At 39.0% G+C, this 26,900-nt stretch overlaps 1 pseudogene; it reads left to right on the top strand.

The window, feature by feature from the left end:
- On the top strand, positions 1–26,629 carry LOC138854194 (integumentary mucin C.1-like; annotated as a pseudogene).
- The last annotated feature ends 271 nt before the right edge of the window (positions 26,630–26,900 follow it).

Genomic DNA, 26,900 nt, shown 5'->3' with positions numbered 1-26,900 from the left:
ATGGGGGCGATCCGGACGACGCTGCAGAAGGCGCTGCAGAAGGCGCAGGGGGGGGGCGCGAGGGCGGGCGTGGGGCGGGGCATGGGGCGGCCGCCGGTCGGGCAGGCGCACAGGCGGGCGGGCGCGTGGGTGCGGGTGGGGGTCGTGGGTGGGGGGGTTGAGGGCGAGGTGGTCGAGGGTGAGGTGGTCGAGGGTGAGGTGGTCGAGGGTGAGGTGGTCGAGGGTGAGGTGGTCGAGGGTGAGGTGGTCGAGGGTGAGGTGGTCGAGGGTGAGGTGGTCGAGGGTGAGGTCAAGGTCATTAGCATAAAGGTGTGAAAAGGAGCCTGCTCAGAGGAGACCGTACCGTGGGAGACCGCTCTGTAGAAGAGACCGCTCTGTAGAAGAGACCGCTCTGTAGAAGAGACCGCTCTATAGAAGAGACCGCTCTGTAGAAAACTTCACTACTTATATATATATATATATATATATACATATATATATGTCGTGCCGAATAGGAAGAACTTGCGATCTTGGCTTAAGTAGCAACGCTCATCTTGCCATATAGGGCAAGTGAAAATTTGTGTATGCAGAAATTTCACCAAAATTATTCCGAACCTAACGAAAAAAATATATTTGATCGTGTTTGTTTAGTACTAAATTATTGTAAACGTATTTAAAATATATTTAAGTGAGTTAGGTTAAAATAAATTGCTCTTGCTATAATAAGGTTAGGTAAGTTTTCTAAGATTCTTTTGGTGCAAAATTAGAAATTTCTACATTAACAATAATGAAAAAAATATATCTTTAAACGTATAAGAGAAAATTTCATAAAGGACTTAATTTTAAATGAGTTTTTGCTTACATATTCGGCATGACATATATATATATATATATATATATATATATATATATATATATATATATATATATATATATATATATATATATATATATATATATATATATATATATATATATATATATATGTCATGCCGAATATGTAAAACTGGTCAAGTAGCAAGAACTCATTTAAAATTAAGTCCATTCTAAAATTTTCTCTTATACGTTTTTAGATATATATTTTTCATTAACGTTGATGTAAAATTTATAATTTTGCACCAAAATGAACTTAGAAAACTTACCTAACCTTATTATAACAACCGCAATATATTTTAGCCTAACCCAACTAAATATATTTTAGATTTGTTTACAATAATTTAATACTAAACAAACACAGTGAAATATTCTTTTTTCGTTAGGTTCAGAATGATTTTGGGGAAATTATTGCATACACAAATTTTCACTTGAATATATACATTATATAATTTATTAACACATCGGCTGTTTCCCATCAAGACAGGGTGGTCCGAAAAAGAATAACTTTCATTATCATTCACTCCATCACTGTCTTGTCAGAGGCATGCTTATACTACAGTTATACAACTGCAACATTAACACCCCTCTTTCAGAGTGTAGACACTGTACTTCCCATCTCCAGGACTCAAAGTCCGGCCTGTCGATTTCCCTGAATCCCTTCAGAAATGGTACCTTGCTCACACTACTCAAATTTTGGCTTGCCTTATTCTGCAAAACGAGCGTTGTTTTTAAGCCCAAATCTCAAGTTTTACCTATTCAGCACTACATTAAATAAATATATGTAAACAGACACACACATATACTCCGTATCACTATTTTTTTAGGTATCCAATATTATTTTGCTTGGATTTAAGATTTACTTTCACGTTAGATCGCCGATTTGACTAATTCGGCTTATTCGACATGACTTAAATTCTGTCTGTAATAAACATAAATGCCTTTAAATTCTTCATAAAATTCTGTAAATTTAATTAAATTCAATTTCACTCTGTGAGAAGATATAATATCCCTGCAGCTGGTGTTATCGTCTTCATGCAGCTCTGACAGTATGCACCAGACCTCAGCACAAGAATAATGACAATCACGGAAACTATTCGAGAATACTCTGATTGTCCATACCAGTCTCACCATGTGAGAAAGTTAGAATATCTGATTTACAGCATTTTGACTGTATGTTACTAAGGCTGCTGCTCACGTCCAAACTAACGTTATGAATATTTTAATCCATAAATTAAGGGCTACAACAAACTCTCTGCACATATATATTCTGGGTGAAAGTGCATCTTAGGCATTTATTACACTGTATTTATTATAGTGTCTAAATGGACTGCAACCTTAATGATCCTAACATAATCACAACGCTTTCAACGCAACAGGTTAACTAATGATATTATTAATACATTCGATATCGCTACTAAAACAATGTTAATATTAATCAACTACTGGAATATTATTATGCTTCAACAACTAAGTTAGCAACGTTATACGTCCTCACCTGGTGGAGACTTGCCAATGAATGCGTGCCAGCCAGCCAGACTTACAGGTTCAGCTTAATCGAAGTGTGAGTCATAATGGTCCAATAATTCAGGCGATGTGTAGTTTGAACAAATGAACCTTCGTCGAGAAACTATAACAAAATTCGTTCCTTCTCTCCTGGGGGGAGGGGGTTTAGGTGTGGGTGTTGAGGGTATATTTACCTTGGGTTGATGGGAGGGACTCATTAATGAGCGCACTTTATCTGGGACAATTACAGCTGAGGCTCCATTTGCTAATAACAGCTCGATGATGATGGTAGAGCAGAGCTGGTCATCGCCCCGTGATATGTCATGGGCCATCATGTACATCAGAGTCCCCTTCATTACTCCTTTGATGGGCCCTGAGGAGATAGGGTAGGAGAGTGGACCTTGGGCTTGGTACATGCCAGGGTTAGGTTGGGGGGGTTGGGAAGGGGAGGGGGTCCAAACATTGTGGTTGGTAGAAGTGGCAGTAGGTGCCCTGCCAGAGCTCGGTAGATTGAGGAAGGTTTCTTGGGACTGCATGGGTAGTACCTGTGGAGCAGTTTTCTTGGCATTCGCCAATTTTTTGTTTTCCAGAATTTTCTGGACTGTGGATTTCCTAACGGGGCAGCTAGAGGAGACAGCATGATGTCTCCCACCACAAAGGGGACACTTGGGTTTGCTCCTGCCGGGGCATTCCCTGTTAACATGTTCTCCTGAGCAGATACTGCAGACTTTTTTTCCACTGGTGCATTTGTTTATATTATGGCCGAAACCATAGCACTTGAAGCACTGGGTGATGTTCGCAAACCTTTCCATAGATACTTGGTTAGGTGTGCATTTCGTACCATAGCGTCTCAAAGCGTTGTCACAGATAAGTTTGGCTTCTGGATTCTAAGGAATTAATTTCAGGGACTGCTGCTTGTTCGTGTTCTTTGCAAACTTATACGCCTTGAGGACGGTGATCTCGGAGTGATCTCCAAGAGTTCTTAAGCAGAATTTTCACGCATGAAGCTGTTCATGCATGTTCGTAGACAGCAACCACCCAGCGAGGTACTACGGTCCTGCCAGGTGACTGTGAAACAGAAACCTGTAACTGTTTTACATGATGGTAGGATTGCTGGTGTCTCTTTTCTGTCTCATAAACACCCTGGATAACAGAAATATCTTGCTACTTCTACTTACACTTAGGTCACACTACACAGGCACGCACATGCATATATATATATATATATATATATATATATATATATATATATATATATATATATATATATATATATATATATATATATATATATATATATATATATATATATATGTACATATATATATATATATATATATATATATATATATATATATATATATATATATATATATATATATATATATATATATATATATATATATATATATATATATATATATATTGTCGTGCCGAATAGGCAGAACTTGCGATCTTGGCTTAAATAGCAACGCTCATCTTGCCATAGAGGACAAGTGAAAATTTATGTATGCAATAATTTCGCCAAAATCATTCTTAACCTAAAGAAAAAAATATATTTCACTGTGTTTGTTTAGTTTTAAATTATTGTAAATAAATCTAAAATATATTTAGTTGGGTTAGGCTAAAATAACAAGGTTAGGTAAGTTTTGTAAGATTCTACTGAAGTAAAATTAAAATATATCTTTAAACATATAAGAGAAAATTTTAGAAAGGACTTAATTTTAAATGAGTTCTTACTAATTGGCCAGTTTTACATATTCGGCACGACATATATATATATATATATATATATATATATATATATATATATATATATATATATATATATATATATATATATATATATATATATATATATATATATATATATATATATATATATATATTGTGTGGTGTAAATATTATGCAGAAAATTCGGAGTGTGGAAATTAGGAGATGTGGAGTTAATAAAAGTATTAGTCAAAGGGCTGAAGAGGGGTTTTTGAGGTGGTTTGGTTATTTAGAGAGAATGGATCAAAGTAGAATGACATGGAGAGCGTATAGATCTGTAGGGGAAGGAAGGCGGGGTAGGGGTCGTCCTCGGAAAGGTTGGAGGGAGGAGGTAAAGGAGGTGTTGTGGGCGAGGGGCTTGGACTTCCAGCAAGCGTGCCTGAGCGTGTTAGATAGGAGTGAATGGAGACAAATGGTATTTGGGACCTGACGAGTTGTTGGAGTGTGAGCAGGGTAATATTTAGTGAAGATTAGATTTTAGATTTTGCCACCGAAGTGGCTAGTTTATTGTGCACCCCATATCCATCCTGTGGACTGTAGCGCGAGAGCATGTGGATACACAAAAGGCCTAGGAACTAGGCCCCAAAGGGTTAACAGGAATACATATGGATTTATATCTACATATCTATAGTTCACTTATCTGTTACAAGCAAATTTAGGAAATTTGCTTAGTATATCTGGTATCTTATTTTCATTAATAAGATATCTTGACATGTCACATAGGTTATTATACTGTCTGTCTCTGTATTCCTCAATAAGTGGACAATTAAGCACATAGTGTTCAAGAGAGTGACCATATGCCTGATCACATAATTTACATTTAGTTTGATCATCATCTGTGTGTCTCCCAAACTGCCAGAAGTACTTGTAACCAAGCCTAAGCCTGGCCACTACAACATCAGTCAGTCTGTTCACATTGCAAGTTGCTCCATAAACATACTTATCTACGTTCTTGTTATCATAGTGGGTTATAGATCTACTCAGGCTTCTAACTGCATTCCTATAACAATCATCTTCATTATTTACTTCTCTCCTAATATTATTCCTAATGCTAGACACAGTTATACCAAAGTTATATTCTACGTTCTCCTTCTGGATACTCTTCTTGGCTAACTTATCAACTTTATCATGAAGGAGTAATCCAATGTGTGATGGGATCCATAGCAATTGTACATTAATTCCTTTGTCCCTAATTTTTGAGTATCTATACCTGGCTTCCCCAATGAGCATGTTGTTGGAGTCATTATATGAGCCAAGAGCCTTCAATGATGACATAGAATCAGTAATGATGATTGAGTCAAGCTCAGTGTCATAGGTTAGCTTTAGCGCCATTAGGATTGCAAACAATTCAGTTTGCAGTGTAGACGCCCAGTTGTTAATTCTTATGCCTAACTCAACAAATTTATTATCGTTCTTAACTAGGGAGGTGGCAACAAGAGCAGATGCAGCCCTGCCAGAAGACTCCTGTTTAGATCCATCAGTGCATATAACTTGTGATAACTTATTACTACCAGCTAGGCGAAAAATTTCTTCTTGAGCAGTTGCTCTAACAAGAGATTTAAGGAAGGGATTACTAGCAATGAGCTTCTTGGGAGGGACTTGTAGGTATGTGATATTAAATGAACACATCTTCCATGGAGGGGTGAAATGCTCTTGTTGCCTACAGTGATACAGTTCATGCAGGTTATAAAACTTAATGCAATTGCACGTTTTCACAATCCATTTAGATCTGTGTGTATTTACCTCTAGACACTTGGTAAGATTCACTGTGACAGTGTCTGGTTCGTTTCTCAACATTCTAATACCGAGCACAGTGTTAATTTCAACAATCCTATCACTGATACTAGAAATACCAAGCTCCTTCCTCATGTTAAGAACTTTTGTAGATCTGGGACAGCCAAGAATAGTCCTGAGAGCTTCATTTTGCATTAACTCCAAGGGTCGGAGGGAACTTTCTCTAGCTAATATCAACATGGGAGCAGCATAATCAATTAAGGACCTAACATAGGCTATGTACATCATTCTCACGATTCTCACATTAGCACCATAGTTGGGATTGTAGCCAACAACAGCTTTGAGAGCATTTAGCCTAGCTTTACATTTCTTGTTTAGTTGTGGTATAGTGGATTTGTTAAAGGGTACATCTACACCAAGATATCTGTAAGTTTTAACGTAGCTAATGATTTCACCCTGCAAATAGATGGGTGGGGGATGTCGTTTGCTTGTTAATATCTTTGTTTTAGAGGAAGATATTATGAGGCCTAGTCGATTACAAATTGCTTGAACTTCATTAAGAATGGTATTCATCTTCTTATGCCCTGTTGTATGGATCATGATATCATCAGCATAGCTTATAGCTATATGTTTAGGTGAGGCAGGTAGAGCATTTAGGAGAGCATTAATCAGAATATTAAATAGCATGGGACTAAGAACTCCTCCCTGCGGTGTACCTAAAGACATTTCTTTAGAATCACTTCTGAAGCCTTGGTAAAGGACAGAGGATACTCTATTTGACAGGTATCCTATTATCCAGCAGAGTAAGCTACCACCAATATTCATTTTGTGACGAATGGTTTGAAAAACCGACAAGTTGAAGATTGAGACACTTATGCAGCATATGGGAATCTTTATTCAGGAAACGTTTCGCCACACAGTGGCTTCATCAGTCCAATACAAAGAGGATTGAACACATCGACTCCAGGTTGAGGGGCTGATTACCTCATTCTCCTCCTCTCCTTACGCCTTCCTCTTTGTATTGGACTGATGAAGCCACTGTGTGGCGAAACGTTTCCTGAATAAAGATTCCCATATGCTGCATAAGTGTCTCAATCTTCAATATTCATTTTGGCTAGTTCATGTAGTATAACGGTTTTGTTTGCAATATCAAACGCAGATTTTAGATCAAGAAAAGTGGTAAAACTAGTAGAGGTGTGTGCAGTGAGAAAGGTGGAAATACAGTTCTGCACACTTTTACCTTTCATGAACCCATAGAGATAGGGGGAAAGTTGATGTCTGATTCTGTAGTACAATCTGTTAAGCATCATTTATTCAAAAGTTTTGCAAAGACAACTAGTTAAGGAGATCGGCCTAAATGTATCAGGCTGTTTGGGCTTAGGGATAGGCACAATGAGACTATTGGTCCAGGAAGTAGGAAAAACGCCCTCAATGTAACTGAGATTATACAGTGCCAACAAAGGGTTATCAGGCACGTGCCTTAGAGTTCTGAGAATATCATAGGTTATACCATCCTCTCCAGGAGCAGTTGATCGACCTTTGGTTAATGCATTATCTAATTCATACTCGGTAAAGAGGCAATCACTCTCATCAATATTTTGGCTCATAAAATTAATCAGTTTCAACATTTCTTCAGAAGTACTCTCTAAATTTTTTCTAATATGAGATGGAAGGCTTTCATGCCTGGATATTTTGGACCAGTCATTTATGAGGTCATTTGCTTTTTCAAGAGGAAAGGGATGAGCAACATTGCCAGTCTTTTTCCTGGTTATTTTATTTATACCTTTCTAAGCCAAACTCAAAGGGGTGGACCTATTTAATCCACTAACAAACTGTTCCCATTCCTGTTGCCTAAGTTCTTCCTTTCTATTCCTTGCATTTGTTAGTGCAGCTTGGAACGTTCTGAGCAGGTCTGGGGTTCTACATTCACGGTATGCTTTACCAATCCTCCTAGCTGCATGTGTTAGATTGCGCAGCTGTGGATCATTATAGTATTTAGTGAAGGGATTCAGGGAAACCGGCTATTTTATATAACCGGACTTGAGTCCTGGAAATGGGAAGTACAATGCCTGCACTCTAAAGGAGGGGTTAGGAATATTGGCACTTTGGAGGGATATGTTGTGTATTTTTATACGTATATACTTCTAAACTGTTGTATTCTGGGCACCTTTGCAAAAACAGTGATTATGTGTGAGTGTGGTGAAAGTGTTGAATGATGATGAAAGTATTTTCTTTTTGGGGATTTTCTTTCTTTTTGGGTCGGGAGACGACCGACTTGTTGAAAAAAAAATTATATATATATATATATATATATATATATATATAATATATATATATATATATTATATATATATAATATATATAATATATATATATGTATATATATAATATATATATATATATATATATGTTCAGTGGTCAGTCGTCACGTGAGGTCACAGACCCTGAGCTGCTTGGGGATTAGCGTGGACGGTTACAAAGCATGGCTTGCTTCTACAGTGTTTTAAAAGCTGAGGTTGGAGAGTTGAAGGAGGAGGTCTTGCTTCTCCAGGAGGAGATTAGGAGGCTGAAGGTCCACCTCAATGGGCCTGGGAGAGAGTGTGAGGTGGTTGGAGATGTGGGGAATGAGGCTTCTAGCAGTGAGGTGCAGTCTGTCTCTCACTGTGAGGAGGCTGTTGGTGGGGTGGTAGCAACGGCTACCAGCAGTGAGGTGCAGCCCAGCACCTGCTACAAGTGGCGAGTTGTTCACAGTAATGGGAGGCGCATCAGAGTAAGGAAAGTTAAGAGTGCAGATCTGAAGGTAGGAAATCGCTTCTCTGTTCTCCAGGATGAATGTACTTCAGTGGCCAGTGAAGGTAAGGGTACTACTGCCCCTGCTAATGAAGGTAAGCGCATTCTTGTGGTTGGTGACTCTCAGGTAAGATATGTTGATCGTGCTTTTTGTAATAGGAATAAGAAGATGAGAGATAGAGTGTGCTTCCCTGGAGCTGGTGTTGGGGACATTGTCAACAGACTGGATAATATCATGTCAGGTAATGGGAACAAGCCCATTATCTGTCTCAGTGCTGGTGGAAATGATATTGGGAAGGGTAGGAGAGAAGAGCTGCTAGATAAGTACAGGTCAGCTATAGATTTCATTAAGTCTAAGGGAGGGATCCCAATCATATGTAGCATCTTGCCTAGAAGGGGAGTAGGAAATGAATGGTTGTCTAGGGCAATTGGTGTAAATTGCTGGCTAGACAGATACTGCAAGGAACTTGCAATCCCATTCATTGACAACTGGAACAACTTTTATGGCAAACATGATATGTATGCAAGGGATGGGGTTCATCTCTCTGGGGCAGGGGTGGTAGCACTTGCAGACTCGATTGAGAAGGCCATTGGTGAAATGCCTATGATTTTAAACTGATGGAAGATAGAGGTATGGGTGTGTGTGGGAAACAAGCAGGTTGCAACACTAGGGTTGGAAACAGTAAATGTATAAAAGGCATTCAGCATGAAGTTATAAATAAAGACAATAGAACAGGTCAGCAAACTAAGGGGGACAGCAGAGGGCAGCAAGGGACTAGCTCCCTTAAGGTTTACTATACTAATAGCAGGAGTGTTAGAAATAAGATAGATGAGCTAAGATTAATTGCAAGTGCAGGAAACATAGATATTATTGCTATAACAGAGACCTGGCTCAATCTGAAAGATAGAGAGATGCCCTCTGAATGTCACATACAAGGCTATAAATTATTCCACACTGACAGGGTCAACAGGAAAGGTGGTGGAGTAGCGATGTATGTCAGAGACAATTTAAATTGTTGTGTTAGACAAGATATTAAATTAGAAGCGTCAGCCACTGAATCTGTTTGGTTACAGCTTCTCGAGGGCCGAGAAAAACTAATTTTGGGTGTGATTTACAGGGCCCCAAATCTTGATAGGGAGTGCAGTAAACTTCTATGGGACGAAATTCGTAAGGCATCTACATACGAAAATGTTGTGCTAATGGGAGATTTCAACTATAGACAGATTGACTGGAGCAATTTGACAGGAAATTTAGAGTCGGGTGACTTTCTTGATACGATCCAGGATTGTTTTTTAAAACAGTTTGTGACAGAGCCAACTAGGGGAAATAACCTCCTTGACTTGGTTCTTGCCAGTAGGGAAACACTAATTAATAATCTTGAGGTTAATGATGAGCTTGGGGAGAGTGATCACAAATCACTCAGTTTTAACATATCATGGAATTCCCCTAATAATGGCAATCAAGTCTCCGTCCCTGACTTTCGCTTGGCTGATTTCATAGGACTGAAAAATTACTTAGGTGGGCTGAACTGGAATGACCTGACTAGGGGTCAGGTAGGTGGTGATGGTTGCCGATATGATGCTTTCCAGGGCATAGTTCTAGCTGCTCAGTCAAATTATGTTCCAAATAGGGAAATCAGATCAAACAAAAATGATCCTAAATGGATGAACAATAGATTAAAATATCTGATTGGTCAAAAGAGAGGCATATATAGGCAAATCAAAAGAGGAGAGGGGCAATTAAGAAATCGATATATTCAGTTAAAGAGAGAAATAAAAAAGGGAATTAGAAAAGCAAATAGAGATTATGAGGTTAAAGTTGCAAGAGAATCGAAGACTAACCCAAAAGGATTCTTTCAGGTATACAGAAGTAAGATCAGGGACAAGATAGGCCCACTCAAAAGTTCCTCGGGTCAGCTCACTGACAGTGATAAGGAAATGTGTAGAATTTTTAACACATACTTCCTCTCAGTTTTTACACAGGAGGATACCAGCGATATTCCAGTAATGATAAATTATGTAGAACAGGACGATAATAAACTGTGCACTATTAGGGTCACAAGTGACATGGTCCTTAGGCAAATAGATAAATTAAAACCTAACAAATCCCCAGGCCCTGATGAACTGTATGCAAGGGTTCTAAAGGAATGTAAAGAGGAGCTTAGCACACCTTTGGCTAATCTTTTCAACATATCACTACAAACTGGCATGGTGCCAGATAAGTGGAAAATGGCAAATGTGATACCTATTTTCAAAACAGGTGACAGGTCCTTAGCTTCGAACTATAGACCAATAAGCCTAACCTCCATAGTGGGAAAATTTATGGAATCAATAATTGCCGAGGCAGTTCGTAGCCACCTTGAAAAGCATAAATTAATCAACGAATCTCAGCATGGTTTTACAAAGGGGCGTTCCTGCCTTACGAATTTATTAACTTTTTTCACTAAGGTATTTGAGGAGGTAGATCATGGTAATGAATATGATATTGTGTATATGGACTTCAGTAAGGCTTTTGACAGGGTCCCACATCAGAGACTATTGAGGAAAATTAAAGCACATGGAATAGGAGGAGAAATTTTTTCCTGGATAGAGGCATGGTTGACAAATAGGCAGCAGAGAGTTTGCATAAATGGGGAGAAATCAGAGTGGGGAAGCGTCACGAGCGGTGTTCCACAGGGGTCAGTGTTGGGCCCCCTGCTGTTCACAATCTACATAAACGACATAGATGAGGGCATAAAGAGCGACATCGGCAAGTTTGCCGATGACACCAAAATAGGCCGTCGAATTCATTCTGACGAGGACATTCGAGCACTCCAGGAAGATTTGAATAGACTGATGCAATGGTCGGAGAAGTGGCAGATGCAGTTTAATATAGACAAATGCAAAGTTCTAAATGTTGGACAGGACAATAACCATGCCACATATAAACTAAATAATGTAGATCTTAATATTACGGATTGCGAAAAAGATTTAGGAGTTCTGGTTAGCAGTAATCTGAAACCAAGACAACAGTGCATAAGTGTTCGCAATAAAGCTAATAGAATCCTTGGCTTCATATCAAGAAGCATAAATAATAGGAGTCCTCAGGTTGTTCTTCAACTCTATACATCCTTGGTTAGGCCTCATTTAGATTATGCTGCACAGTTTTGGTCACCGTATTACAGAATGGATATAAATTCTCTGGAAAATGTACAAAGGAGGATGACAAAGATGATCCCATGTATCAGAAACCTTCCCTATGAGGATAGACTAAGGGCCCTGAAACTGCACTCTCTAGAAAGACGTAGAATTAGGGGGGATATGATTGAGGTTTATAAGTGGAAGACAGGAATAAATAAAGGGGATGTAAATAGTGTGCTGAAAATATCTAGCCTAGACAGGACTCGCAGCAATGGTTTTAAGTTGGAAAAATTCAGATTCAGGAGGGATATAGGAAAGTACTGGTTTGGTAATAGAGTTGTGGATGAGTGGAACAAACTCCCAAGTACAGTTATAGAGGCCAGAACGTTGTGTAGCTTTAAAAATAGGTTGGATAAATACATGAGTAGATGTGGGTGGGTGTGAGTTGGACCTGATAGCTTGTGCTAACAGGTCGGTTGCCGTGTTCCTCCCTTAAGTCAATGTGACCTGACCTGACTAGGTTGGGTGCATTGGCTTAAGCCGGTAGGGACTTGGACCTGCCTCGCATGGGCCAGTGGGCCTTCTGCAGTGTTCCTTCGTTCTTATGTTCTTATGTTCTTATATATATATATATATATATATATATATATATATATATATATATATATATATATATGTCGTGCCGAATATGTAAAACTGGTCAGTTAGCAAGAACTCATTTAAAATTAAGTCTTTTCTAAAATTTTCTCTTATACGTTTAAAGATATATTTTTTTTCATTAATGTTAGTGTAAAAATTTTGAATTTTGCTCCAAAAGAATCTTAGAAAACTTACCTAACTTTACTATAACAAGAACAATTTATTTTAGCCTAACCCAACTAAATATATTTTAGATTTGTTTACAATAATTTAATAATAAAAAAACACAGTGAAATATATTTTTTTCGTTAGGTTCAGAATAATTTTGGCGAAATTATTGCATACACAAATTTTCGCTTGTCCTATATGGCAAGATGAACGTTGCTATTTAAGCCAAGATCGCAAGTTCTGAGTATTCGGCACGACATATATATATATATATATATATATATATATATATATATATATATATATATATATATATATATATATATATATATATATATATATAAATATATATATATATATATATATATATATATATATATATATATATATATATATATATAATATATATATATATATATATTATAAATATATAATATATATATATATATATATATATATAATATAAATATATGTAATATATATATGAAAATATATATGTGTCGTGCCGAATAGGCAGAACTTGCGATCTTGGCTTAAATACCAACGGTCATCTTGCCATATAGGACAAGCGAAAATTTGTGTATGCAATAATTTCGCCAAAATCATTCTGAACCTAACGAAAAAAATATATTTCACTGTCTTTGTTTAGTATTAAATTATTGTAAACAAATCTAAAATATATTTAGTTGGGTTAGGCTAAAATAAATTATTCTTGTTATAGCAAGGTTAGGTAAGTTTTCTAAGATTCTTTTGGAACAAAATTAAAATTTTTTACATTAACATTAATGAAAAAAAATATACCTTTAAACGTATAAGAGAAAATTTTAGAAAGGACATAATTTTAAATGAGTTCTTGATAATTGACCAGTTTTACATATTCGGCACTATATATATATATATATATATATATATATATATATATATATATATATATATATGTCGTGCCGAATAGGCAGAACTTGCAATCTTGGCTTAAATAGCAACGCTCAACTTGTCATATAGGGCAAGTGAAAATTTGTGTATGCAATAATTTCGCCAAAATCATTCTGAACCTAACGAAAAAAATATATTTCATTGTGTTTGTTTAGTATTAAATTACTGTAAACAAATTTAAAATATATTTAGTTGGGTTAGGCTAAAATAAATTGTTCTTGTTATAATAAGGTTAGGTAAGCTTTCTAAGATTATTTTGGTGCAAAATTATAAATTTTTACATCAACATTAATGAAAAAAATATATCTTTAAACGTATAAGAGAAAATTTCAGAAAGGACTTAATTTTATATGAGTTCTTGCTACTTGACCAGTTTTACATATTCGGCACGACATATATATATATATATATATATATATATATATATATATATATATATATATATATATATATATATATATATATATATATTTATATATATTATATATATTTATATATATATATATATATATACATATATATATATATATATATATATATATATATATATATATATATATATATATATATATATATATATATATATATATATATATATATATGGCATACAATTCCCACCAAGGCACGGTGGCCCGACAAAGGAAACCTTTCACCATCATTCACTCCATCACTGTCTTGCCAGAAGGGTGCTTTACACTACAGTTTTTAAACTGCAACATTAACACCCCTCCTTCAGAGTGCAGGCACTGTACTTCCCATCTCCAGGACTCAAGTCCGGCCTGCCGGTTTCCCTGAGAATCCCTTCATAAATGTTACTTTACTCACACTCCAACAGCACGTCAAGTATTAAAAGCTATTTGTCTCCATTCACTCCTATCAAATGCGCTCATGCATGCTTGCTGGATGTCTATGCCACTCACACACAAAACCTCCTTTACCCCCTAACTCCAACCATTCCTATGCCGACCCTTACCCCGCCTTCCCTCTACTACAGATTTATTCGCTCCCGAAGTCGTTCTCTTTTGTTCCATTCTCTCTACATATCCAAACCACCTCAACAACCCCTCCTCTGCCCTTTGCATAATAGTTTAGGTAATCCCACACCTTCTCCTAATTTCCAAACAACGAATTCTCTGCATTATATTCACACCACACATTGCCCTCAGACATTACACCTCAACTCCCTCCAGCCTCCTACTTGTTGTAACATTCATCACCCATGCTTCACACCCATTCAGGTGTGTTGGTACAGCTATTCTCTCATACATTTCCCTCTTTGCTTTCATGGACAAAGTTCTTTGTCTCCACAGACTCCTAAGTGCACCTCTCACCCTTTTCCCCTCATCAATTCTATTATTCACCTCATCCATCATAGACCCATCAGCTGACACGTCCACTCCTAAATATCTGAATACATTCACCTCCTCCATACTCTCTCCCTCCAGTATGATATCCAATCTTACGTCACCAAATATTTTGTTATCATCATCTTACTCTTTCCTATATTCACTTTTAATATACTTCTTTTACATACCCTACCAAATTCATCCACCAACCTCTGCAACTTCTTTTCAGAATCTCCCAAACGCACAGTGTCATCAGCAAAGAGCACCTGTGACAACTCCCACTTTGTTTTTGATTCTTTATCTTTTAACTCCTCACCTCTTGCCAAAACCCTTTCATTCACTTCTCTTACAACCTCACCTATAAATATATTGAACCATGGTGACATCACACATCCTTGTCTAATGCCTTCTTTTACTTGAAAATAATCTCCCTCTCTCCAACTTACTCTGACCTGAGCCTCACTATCCTCTTAAAAACTCTTCACTGCTTTCAGTTACCTACCTCCTATACCATACACCTGAAGCATCTGCCACTTAGCCCCCCTAACTACCCAAATCCATGAATGCCACAGAAACTTTTTACCCTTATCTAAATACTGTTCACCTATACGTTTCACTGTAAACACTTGGTCTACACACCCCCTACCTTTGCTAAAGCCTCCTTGTTCATCTGCTATCCTACTCTCTGTCTTACTCTTAATTCTTTCAATAATACCTCTACCATACACTTTACCAGGTATACTCAACAGTCTTATTCCTCTATAATTTTTGCAGTCTCTTTGGTCCCCTTTGCCTTTATTCTAAGGAACTATGCACGCTCTCTGCCAATTCTTAGATACCTTACCCTCTTCCATACATTTATTAAATAATAGCACCAACCACTCCTAAACTATATCCCCAACTGCTTTTAACATTTCTACCTTTATCCCATCAATACCAGCTGCTTTACCCTCTTTCGTTCTACCCACTGCCTCACGAACACACCCCACACTCACATCTGGCTCTTCCTCACTCCTACCAGATGTTATTCCTCCTTGCCCTATACACGAAATCACTGCTTATCTATCTTCATCAACATTTAACAATTCCTCAAAATATTTCCTCTATCTCCCAATACCTCTAACTCTCCATTTAATAACTCTCTTCTCCTATTTTTAAGTGTCAGATCCATTTGTTCCCTAGGATTCCTCAGCTTATTAATCTCACTCCAAAACTTTTTCTTATTTTCAACAAATTTTGTTGATAACATCTCACCCACTCTCTCATTTCCTCTCTTTTTAGATTGCTTCGCGACTCTCTAACCTCTCTTTTTCTCTCCATATGCTCTTCCCTCCTTGCATCACTTTTACTTTGTAAAAACCTCTCATGTGCTAACTGTTTCTCCCTTACTACTCTCTTTACGTCATAATTCCACCGATCGCTCTTCTTCCCTCCCACTCCCACTTTCCTCTAACTGCAAACTTCTGCTGAACACTCTAACACTGCATTCTTAAATCTACCCCATACGTCTTCGACCCCATTGCCTATACTCTCACTAGCCATTTTTCCTCCAATAGTTGTTTATATCTTACCTTAACTTCCTCCTCTTTTAATTTATACACCTTCACATCTCTCTTAATTGCTGCTTCTATTTTTTCTTGTATCCCATCTACCTTTTACTCTGATCTGATATGTCTGTGGCCTCTCTATAAACATGTATATCCTGACGCCTACTCAACAGTCTTTTATCTACCAATACATAGTCCAACAAACTACTGTCATTACGCCCTTCATCATATCTTGTATACTTATTTATCCTCTTTTTCTTAAAATACGTATTGCCTGTAACTAAACCCCTTTCTATACAAAGTTCAATCACAGGGCTCCCATTATCGTTTACACCTGGTACCCCAAACTTACCTACCATACCCTCTCTAAATGTTTCTCCTACTTTAGCATTTAGGTCCCCTACCACAATTACTCTCTCACTTGGTTCAAAGGTTCCTATACATTCGCTTAACATCACCCAAAATTTCTCTCTCTGTCCTCTAAACTCCTCTCCTCTACAGGTGCATACACGCTTATTATGACCCACTTTTCACATCCGACCACTATTTTAATCCACATATTCCCTGAATTTACACATTTATATTCCCTCTTCTCTTTCACTCCTGACTTAATCCCATTTATTTCTCCAAACTGAAACCCGTCTACCACCCTTCTGCTTTGTTTCGCTTAGGACCAGGACATCCAACTTCTTTTCATTCATAACATCATCTCTTTCTTGTCATCTGCACTACATCCACGCACTTTCAAGCATTCCAGTTTTATAAAGTTTTTCTTCTCATTTTTATTAAATATGTTCAGAAGGGGCTATTAGCCCTTTTCTCACGGTATTTTAGTCGCCTCATACGACACGCATGGCTTATGGAGGAAATATTCTTTTCCACTTCCCCATGGACAATAGAAAGAGAAAAAAGCAAGAACAAGAGCTATTAAGAAAAAGAAGAAAAACCCTAGATGTGTGTATGTGTGTCTATATATATATATATATATATCTATATATATATATATATATATATATAGATATATATATATATATATATATATATATGCATGTACTTGCCTGTGTAGTGTGACCTAAGTGTAAGTAGAAGTAGCAAGAAATACCTGTCATCCAGCGTGTTTATGAGACAGAAAAAAGACACCAGCAGTCCTACAATCATGCAAAACAATTACAGTGGTTTCTGTTTTGCAGTCACCTGGCAGGACGGCGGTTGCTGTCTACACATACATTATTTTTTTTTATTATCACACTGGCTGATTCCCACCAAGGCAGGGTGGCCCGAAAAAGAAAAACTTTCACCATCATTCACTCCATCACTGTCTTGCCAGAAGGGTGCTTTACACTACAGTTTTTAAACTGCAACATTAACACCCCTCCTTCAGAGTGCAGGCACTGTACTTCCCATCTCCAGGACTCAAGTCCGGCCTGCCGGTTTCCCTGAACCCCTTCATAAATGTTACTTTGCTCACACTCCAACAGCACGTCAAGTATTAAAAACCATTTGTCTCCATTCACTCCTATCAAACACGCTCACGCATGCCTGCTGGAAGTCCAAGCCCCTCGCACACAAAACCTCCTTTACCCCCTCCCTCCAACCTTTCCTAGGCCGACCCCTACCCCGCCTTCCTTCCACTACAGACTGATACACTCTTGAAGTCATTCTGTTTCGCTCCATTCTCTCTACATGTCCGAACCACCTCAACAACCCTTCCTCAGCCCTCTGGACAACAGTTTTGGTAATCCCGCACCTCCTCCTAACTTCCAAACTACGAATTCTCTGCATTATATTCACACCACACATTGCCCTCAGACATGACATCTCCACTGCCTCCAGCCTTCTCCTCGCTGCAACATTCATCACCCATGCTCCACACCCATATAAGAGTGTTGGTAAAACTATACTCTCATACATTCCCCTCTTTGCCTCCAAGGACAAAGTTCTTTGTCTCCACAGACTCCTAAGTGCACCACTCACTCTTTTTCCCTCATCAATTCTATGATTCAGCTCATCTTTCATAGACCCATCCGCTGACACGTCTACTCCCAAATATCTGAATACGTTCACCTCCTCCATACTCTCGCCCTCCAATCTGATATCCAATCTTTCATCACCTAATCTTTTTATCCTCATAACCTTACTCTTTCCTGTATTCACCTTTAATTTTCTTCTTTTGCACACCCTACCAAATTCATCCACCAATCTCTGCAACTTCTCTTCAGAATCTCCCAAGAGCACAGTGTCATCAGCAAAGAGCAGCTGTGACAACTCCCACTTTGTGTGTGATTCTTTATCTTTTAACTCTACGCCTCTTGCCAAGATCCTCGCATTTACTTCTCTTACAACCCCATCTATAAATATATTAAACAACTACGGTGACATCACACATCCTTGTCTAAGGCCTACTTTTACTGGGAAAAAATTTCCCTCTTTCCTACATACTCTAACTTGAGCCTCACTATCCTCGTAAAAACTCTTCACTGCTTTCAGTAACCTACCTCCTACACCATACACTTGCAACATCTGCCACATTGCCCCCCTACCCACCCTGTCATACGCCTGTCATAATATATATATTTATATATATATATATATATATATATATATATATATATATATATATATATATATATATATTTGGTTGGTAGGTTGGTGGACAGCAACTGCCCAGGGAGGTACTACCGTCCTGTCAGGTGAGTGTAAAACAGAAGCTTGTAATTGTTTTACATGATGCAAGATTTCAGGTACGTCTTGCTACTTCTACATACACTTAGGTCACACTACACATGCATATACACGTTTGTGTACACACACTCATCTAAGTTTTCTTTGATTTAATCTTAATAGTTCTTGTTCTTATTACTTTTCCTTTCATGTCCATGGGGAAGTGGAATAAGAATCTTTCCTCCGTAAGTCATGCATGTTGTAAAAGTCAACTGAAATGCCAGGAGCAATAGCCTTGTAACCCCTTTGCCCATATAGCCTACTAAAAATAAGAAGAAAACTGTCAAAGTGGGATTTTTGAATGTGCGAGGATAAAGTGCGAATGATGAGAAAGAGATGATTGTGGATGTTATGAACGAAAAGAAAACAAAGCTGAAGGATGTAGGAGAGTTTCTGTGGGAAGAAATAAATGGGATTAGGTAAGGGGTTTCTAACAGAGTTAGAGCTAAGTAAAAAGAATGCAATGATATTGAAGGATAAGTTATGGCAGGAAAAGAGTGAATAAAAATGTATAAATTCAAGGATTATGTGGAGTAAAATAAGGGCTGGATGTGAAAAGTGGGTTATAGTAAGTGTTTATGCACCTGGAGAAGAGAGAAGTGTAGAGGAGAGACAGAGAGATTTTGAGAAATGTTGAGTGAGTGCATGGGGAGTTTTGAACCAAGTGAGAGAGTACTTGTGGTTGGGGATTTTAGTACTAAACTGGGTAATAATATTGTGGAGTAGTAAGTAAATTTGGGGTGCCAGGGGTAAATGAAAATGGGGAGCCTTTAATTGCCCTATGTGTAGAATGAGGTTTGGTAATAAGTAACACATATTTTTTTTTTGAAAAAGAGAATAAATAAGTATACAAGATATAATATAGCACGTAATGAAAGTAGTTTGTTAGATTATGTATTTGTGGATAAAAGGTTGATGGGTAGGCTCCAGGATGTACATGTTCATAGAGGGGCAACACCATTATTTAATTGTAGCTACTGTTAGATGGGACAAAGGGGAAATGGCAAAAGCAAGTAAGAGAAAGGTGAAAGTTTATAAACTAAGGGAGGGGGGTTATTTAAGGTGAAATATAGGCAACTATAGGCAGAAAGATGGACTAGTGCAATTATGAGTAGTGGGGGAGTTGAAGAGAGATGGGATAGTGTTAAAAATGCAGTGTTAGAATGTTGGGCAGAAGTTTGTGGCTTTAGGAGGGTGGGTGCAGGAGGAAAGAGGAGCGATTGGTGGAATGATGGAGTGTGTGATAAAAGAGAAAAGGGTAGCTAATGAGAGGTTTTTACAAACCAGAAGTGATATAAGAAGAGTGGAGTATATGGAGAGTAAAATAAAGGAGAAGAGAATTGTGAAAGGGTGCAAAAGGAGATAAAATGAGTGGGAGAGGCACTGTCAACAAATTTTTCTGAGAATAAGGTAAAAGTTTGGAGTGAGATAAACAGGTTAAGAAAGCCTAGGGAAGGAATGGATTTGTCAGGTAAAAACAAAGTAGGGCAGTTAGTAGATGGAGAGCTGGAGGTATTGGGTAGATGGCGAGAATATTTTCAGGGACTTTTAAATGTTGATGAAGTAAGGGAGGCAGTAATTTCATGTACTGGTCAGGGTGGTATAATATTTTTTAGGAGTGAACAAGAGCAGGATGTGAGTGTGGGGGAGATGCGTGAGGCATTACTTAGTATGAAAGGGGGTAAAGCAGCTGGAACTGACGGTATCATGACAGAAATATTAAAAGCAAGGAATGTGTAGTGTTGGAGTGGTTGATATTTTTGTTTAATAAATGAATGAATGACGAGAAGGTACCTAGGGATTGGCAGAGAGCGTCTATAATTCCTTTATATAAAGGGAAGGGGGACAAAAGGGATCATAAAAATTATAGGGAAATAGTTTTACTGAGTATACCAGGTAAAGTGAATGGTAGGGTTATTATTGAAAGAATTAAAGGTAAGACAGAGAGCAGGACTGCAAATGAGCAACGAGGCTTTAGAATGAGCAGGGGATGTGTAGCTCAAGTGATTACATTGAAGCATATATGTGAACAGTATTTAGATAAAGGTAGGGAAGCTTGCATTTATGGATTTAGAAAAATCATATGATAGAGGGGATAGGGGAACAATGTGGCAGATGTTGCAAGTGTATGGAGTAGGTAGTAAGTTACTAAATGCTGTAAAGAGTTTTTATGTGGATAGTGAGGCACAGGTGTAGAAGAGAGGGAGATTACTTCCCAGTAAAAGTAGGTCTTAGATAGGGATGTGTAATGTCATCATGGTTGTCTAACATTTTCGTAGATGGGGTTGTAAAAAAAGTAAATGCTAGGGTGTTGGGGAGAAGGGTGGGATTAAATTATGGGGATTCAAATACAAAATGGAAGTTGACAAAGAAAAGAATGTACGAGAGTAGTGGTACAAACACTCTTATATGGGTGTGAAGCATGGGTTGCAAATGCTGCAGCGAGGAGGAGACTGGAAACAGTGGAGATGTTATGTCAAAGGGCAATGTCTGGTGTAAATATTTTACAGAAAATTCGTAGTGTGGAAATTAGGAGGAGGTGTGGAGTTAATAAAAGTATTAGAAGACTGAAGAGGGGTTGTTGAGGTGGTTTGATTATTTAGAGAGAATGGAACAAAGTAGAATGACATGGAGAGAGTAGGAATCAGTAGGAGAAGGAATCAGTAAGATCACAGTAAAAAGGTGATACCAAAATCTTCAAAAATAATCGCTATATAAAATTGCGAATTTATATGTGCTTTAGTGATTTCCTTTACCAGGAAACGCTTGGACGAGGGCATGGATCTGCGACCTTCACAAGTTGACAGGCTAGCGCACTAAAACCTCACCGACGAAGGCTTTTTTTAGGGACAAACTATACATACTTTCCCCTCAGAGTAACCATCTGTAACCATACGTGTGGAGAAATTTTCTCCAGGAGGGGGGTATCAGCCCCCTTCAGGCCCTTTCAGTCTTGAGGGGCCCAGCCTTCTCAGAAGGGGCATCTTGTTTACTGCTACAGCAATTGATCCCAGATGCAGTACGAGTATGTGACGTGGTCACACGGCCGCTGCTCCTTACAAGAGTCTGATGTTGCAAATAGTTTAGTTTAAGAAGAGACAGTCCATCTCTTACTTTAGCAGGACAATTAAGGAAATCCTGCTCCAACTTTATTACCATGGTAAAGATAGTGTACATTGTTGTCTATGCTTAAGACAGCAAGAATCAAGCATTCTGCTCAGCTTCCTAGTGGAAGTTTGGCAAAGAGGGGAAAAATACTAGGTCAGCTTTTCCTTTATGCTGGGGACAAGTGAGGGCGGGGAGATGCTGTGAGGTCAGATTATTTTTGATCCTACTGGGATTCACACTGACGCCGGAATAACCAACAAAGAACATTGATCTGTGCGTTAGTGGGAACAAAGTGTCTCACAAAACACAATAAACACTTACAGAGAAGTGTGATCAGCTTCTTTAGTAAACAGACTGTGAATAAATGAACAAATCTTGATGAACAGTTTAACAACGAGTGTTTCGACCCAACAGAGTGTAGTGAGACATTCTTCAAGGACCACTATTCTTCAATCAAGTCTATGGATATCCAGGTGCAAGTATGGGTCAGCTACAAATACCCAGGTAATTTTAATCATCGTAACATTGACAGGTCAGCTGCACAGCGGATATCATGTTATGCTAATTAAACTACCAATACTCGGCAAATTACAGGCCATCGAGCCTACAAAAGTAAGTTTTCCAGTCAGCAATCAGTTTTGGAAATACTGACATAATACCCCTAGGGGTAATTTATTTTCAATATATATTTTTTTCAGCCCATTGGGAAGTGGCTACGACAGCTTTTCAAGACCTCACCTACAGGGACGGCTGTGTAGGCTAAAGCTGTCTATCAAGCTAAGTTCCCCCTATATTTAATCTTTAACCTTAGCTGGTAAACCATTTCTCAACTCACCAGTTCTGGTGCTAGAATTTCCAGTATACCATTAAAATGGCTTGTTTGAAAACTCTGTTTCAGTCTTTACAGACTAAGATTACACAATTACAAAATCTAATTTCAGTCTGTATAGGATTAACTCAAGATACAAACAGATTTTGATGATCTTGAGGTAAAATTTGAATTACTTAATCAATGTCTGAAAATAACTAATTCAGATTATACAAAATATGAAAATGACTTTCTTGAATCAGATCCATCTGATGATGAAATTGAAAATGTTTTGGATACATTTAGTAATCAACAATTAAGGTGGACAGGAGTACAGGCTGTCTGCCACAAAACTCTGTCACAGAGACCTACTGTAACTAGTGGTCAAACACCTGGCACAACAATTGCCACAACAAGTGTCCCATTACCAAGTTTGCCTACCTTGCCATTACCTATTTAATCTTTAACCTTAGCTGGTAAACCATTTCTCAACAACTGTGGAAAATACTGTATATATTTTCCAGAAATACAGTAGTTATATGTAAATAGATGGCCATACTGTATTTAATAAAAATTTGTTATAAAAAATGGGAAAAATTCTGCGCTTGCAGAGAAGAGTCTCGCCATTGTTGTTTGAATTGAGCAACAGACGTTAGTGAATAATGGGAAGCATTTTTCGTGCTCTAGACGTTAAAATGGGGTTGACACCTCTCAAATAGGAGCCGAAATTATTGGATGTGTATTCCTGCATAACTTGAGATATCAGGCGACTGGACAAGACAGCTCCAGGAGCCTCAGATAAGTTTGTTTATGTTTGTAACTCTGGCCAGTGTAATTTTCATGAATAGACAGTGAGGTTTTCTGAGTATGATACACCTTAATCTCCAGCCAAATTGGTGAGTGATATTAAGATATTCTCTTTCTGTTATGTAAATTGTATATATATAATCGTTTATTAATTTTAATATACAGTCCACAAATTTATATATTTACCAGAATTCCTGGTGATACTTATTTCATTTGTAATTAATAGGTCCAGAGCAACTTGTGGATATGACAGTGGTAGGTATCGAAGGGGGACATTTTTGCGACCTAGGTGTCCCAAATTCCTATTTGTCTATGTAACTTTGATAAACAATAATTATCTTTGTTATCATTTACTGTTATGTACATAATGAATTACATCCAAGTAAATGCAATTTTCCAAAACAATATGGGCTAATTCTTCATGGCCCAGGAGCTTTAGCGGCAGATCTAATTTAACCTGTCACAATACTATATAGTCCATGAATACAAATAAAGTTGTAATGAACAACTGTCAATGACTAAACAGAATAATGGATGAGGGGATAGATCAGTGGCTCACAAATTAACAGACGAACACTGCTACACCCAGAACCACCACCAGCACCAGTACACCCAGAACCACCACCAGCACCAGTACACCCAGAACCACCACCAGCACCAGTACACCCAGAACCACCACAACCACTACACCCAGAGCCATCACCGCCGCTAAACCCAGAGTCACCACCAACACTACACCCAGAATCACCACCACTACACCAAAAGCCGTCACCACCACTATGCCCAGAACCACCACCAGCACCAGTACACCCAGAACCACCACCAGCACCACTGCAACCAGAACCACCACTACCACTACACTCAAAACCACCACCACCACTACAACCAGAACCACCACCACTATACCCAGAACCACCACCACTACTCCCAGAACAAACAGCACCATTACACACAAATTCACTACCACCACTACACACAGAACCACCTCCTCCACTACACCCAGACCCACCACCACTACACCTAGAACCACCATTACCGCTGCACACAGAACCACGACCACCACTACACCCAGAACCACCATCATCACTACACCCAGAACCTCTACCACCACTACTCCCAGAACCACTACCAGCACCACTGCACCCAGAACCACAGCACCCAGAACCACCACCACTACACTCAAAACCACCACTGTCACTACACCCAGATTCACAACCACTACACCCAGAACCACGATCACTACTCCCAGAACCAACAGCACCACTACACACAAATTCACTACCACCACTATGCATAGAACCACCACCTCCACTACACCCAGAACCACCACCACCACTACACACAGAACCACCACAACCGCTACACCCAGAACCAACATCACCACAACACACAGAACCACCACTACACCCAGAACCACAACTACCACAACACACAGAACCACCACTACACCCAGAACCACGAATACCATTATACCCAGAACCACCACTACCACTGCACCCAGCAGCACCACCACTACTACACCTAGAACCACCATCACCACTATACCCAGAAGCACCACCACTACACCAACTGCCAACACCACCACTACACTCAAAACCACCACCACCACTACAACCAGAACCACCACCACTACTCCCAGAACCAACAGCACCATTACACATAAATTCACTACCACCACTACATACAGAGCCACCTCCTCCACTCCACCCAGAAAAACCACTACCACTACACTCAGAACCACGACCACCACTACACCCAGATCCACCATCACCACTACACCCAGAAACTCTACCACCACTACACTCAGAACAACCACCACCACTACACCCTGAACCACCACCACCACTACACATACAACCACCACCACCACCACACCCAGTACCCTCACCACTACTATACTCAGAAGCACCACCACCATTTCACTCAGAACCACCACCACTACACCCAGAACCACCACTACACCCAGAACCACCACCAACATTACATCCTGATCTACCACCACTACACTCACAACCACCACCACCACTACACCCAGAACCATCACCACCACTACACCCACAATCACCACCACTACACCCAGAACCACCACCAAAACTACACTGAGAATCACAACTAAAACTACACCCAGAACTACCACCATTACACCCAGAACCACCACCACCACTAAACCCAGAAATACCACCACTACACCCAGAACCACCACCACCACTACTCCCAGAACCACCACAATCGCTACACCTAGAAACACCACAACCACAACACACAGAACAACCGCTACACCCAGAACCACCACCACCACTAGACCCAGAATTACCACCATTACACCCAGAACTACCACTTCACCCAGAACCACCACCACTACACCCAGAGCCACCACCACTACACCCAGAACCACCACCACCACAACACCCAGAACCACCACCACTAGACCCAGAACTACCACCACCACCACTTCACTCAGAACCACCACAACCACTACACCCAGAACCACTGCAACCACTACACCAAGAACCATAACCACTGCACCCAGAACGACCACCACCACACTCGCTACACCTAGTGTGGCATGCAAAGAGTACGTAACCTTTATTCGGCGCATGTACACACCCTCATTTACAGGCTATCTCCCCCAACCAGCGAACCAGGTGACTGAGAGTTGACGATGGGGCCCCGTCGTTCAACTAGTAACCAGGTTCCAGCCAATAAGAAGCTTTGCCAACGCTTTACAAATTTTGCATGTCAGTTACTTTGCTTTGGTCAGCCTTGCTATTGTGTGATCGTTCAACAGCTCGCTACTAGCTTGTTCGGTGTGCTCGCTTCGCTACGGTCAATCTTGTAGAACAGTGTGTAGCTGGCTGTCTGGCATTGCTTTACAAATTTTGCGTGTCAGTTGCTACTAGCCTGTTCGGTGTGAAGAATTTTGCAGTCAGCTTTGCTATTGCGTATCCACCTTGTATGCGTATTCTGCAATCGTACTGTGCATAGCTAAGCGTGTTCTGCAAATTAACGTGTTACGGTGGGGTATTCTGCAATCGTACTGTGCATAGT

This window comes from Cherax quadricarinatus, chromosome 52 (genome assembly GCF_038502225.1).
Source record: "Cherax quadricarinatus isolate ZL_2023a chromosome 52, ASM3850222v1, whole genome shotgun sequence".
NCBI classification, from domain to species: Eukaryota; Metazoa; Arthropoda; class Malacostraca; order Decapoda; family Parastacidae; genus Cherax; species Cherax quadricarinatus.
This window is presented reverse-complemented; position numbering and strand designations above follow the sequence as displayed.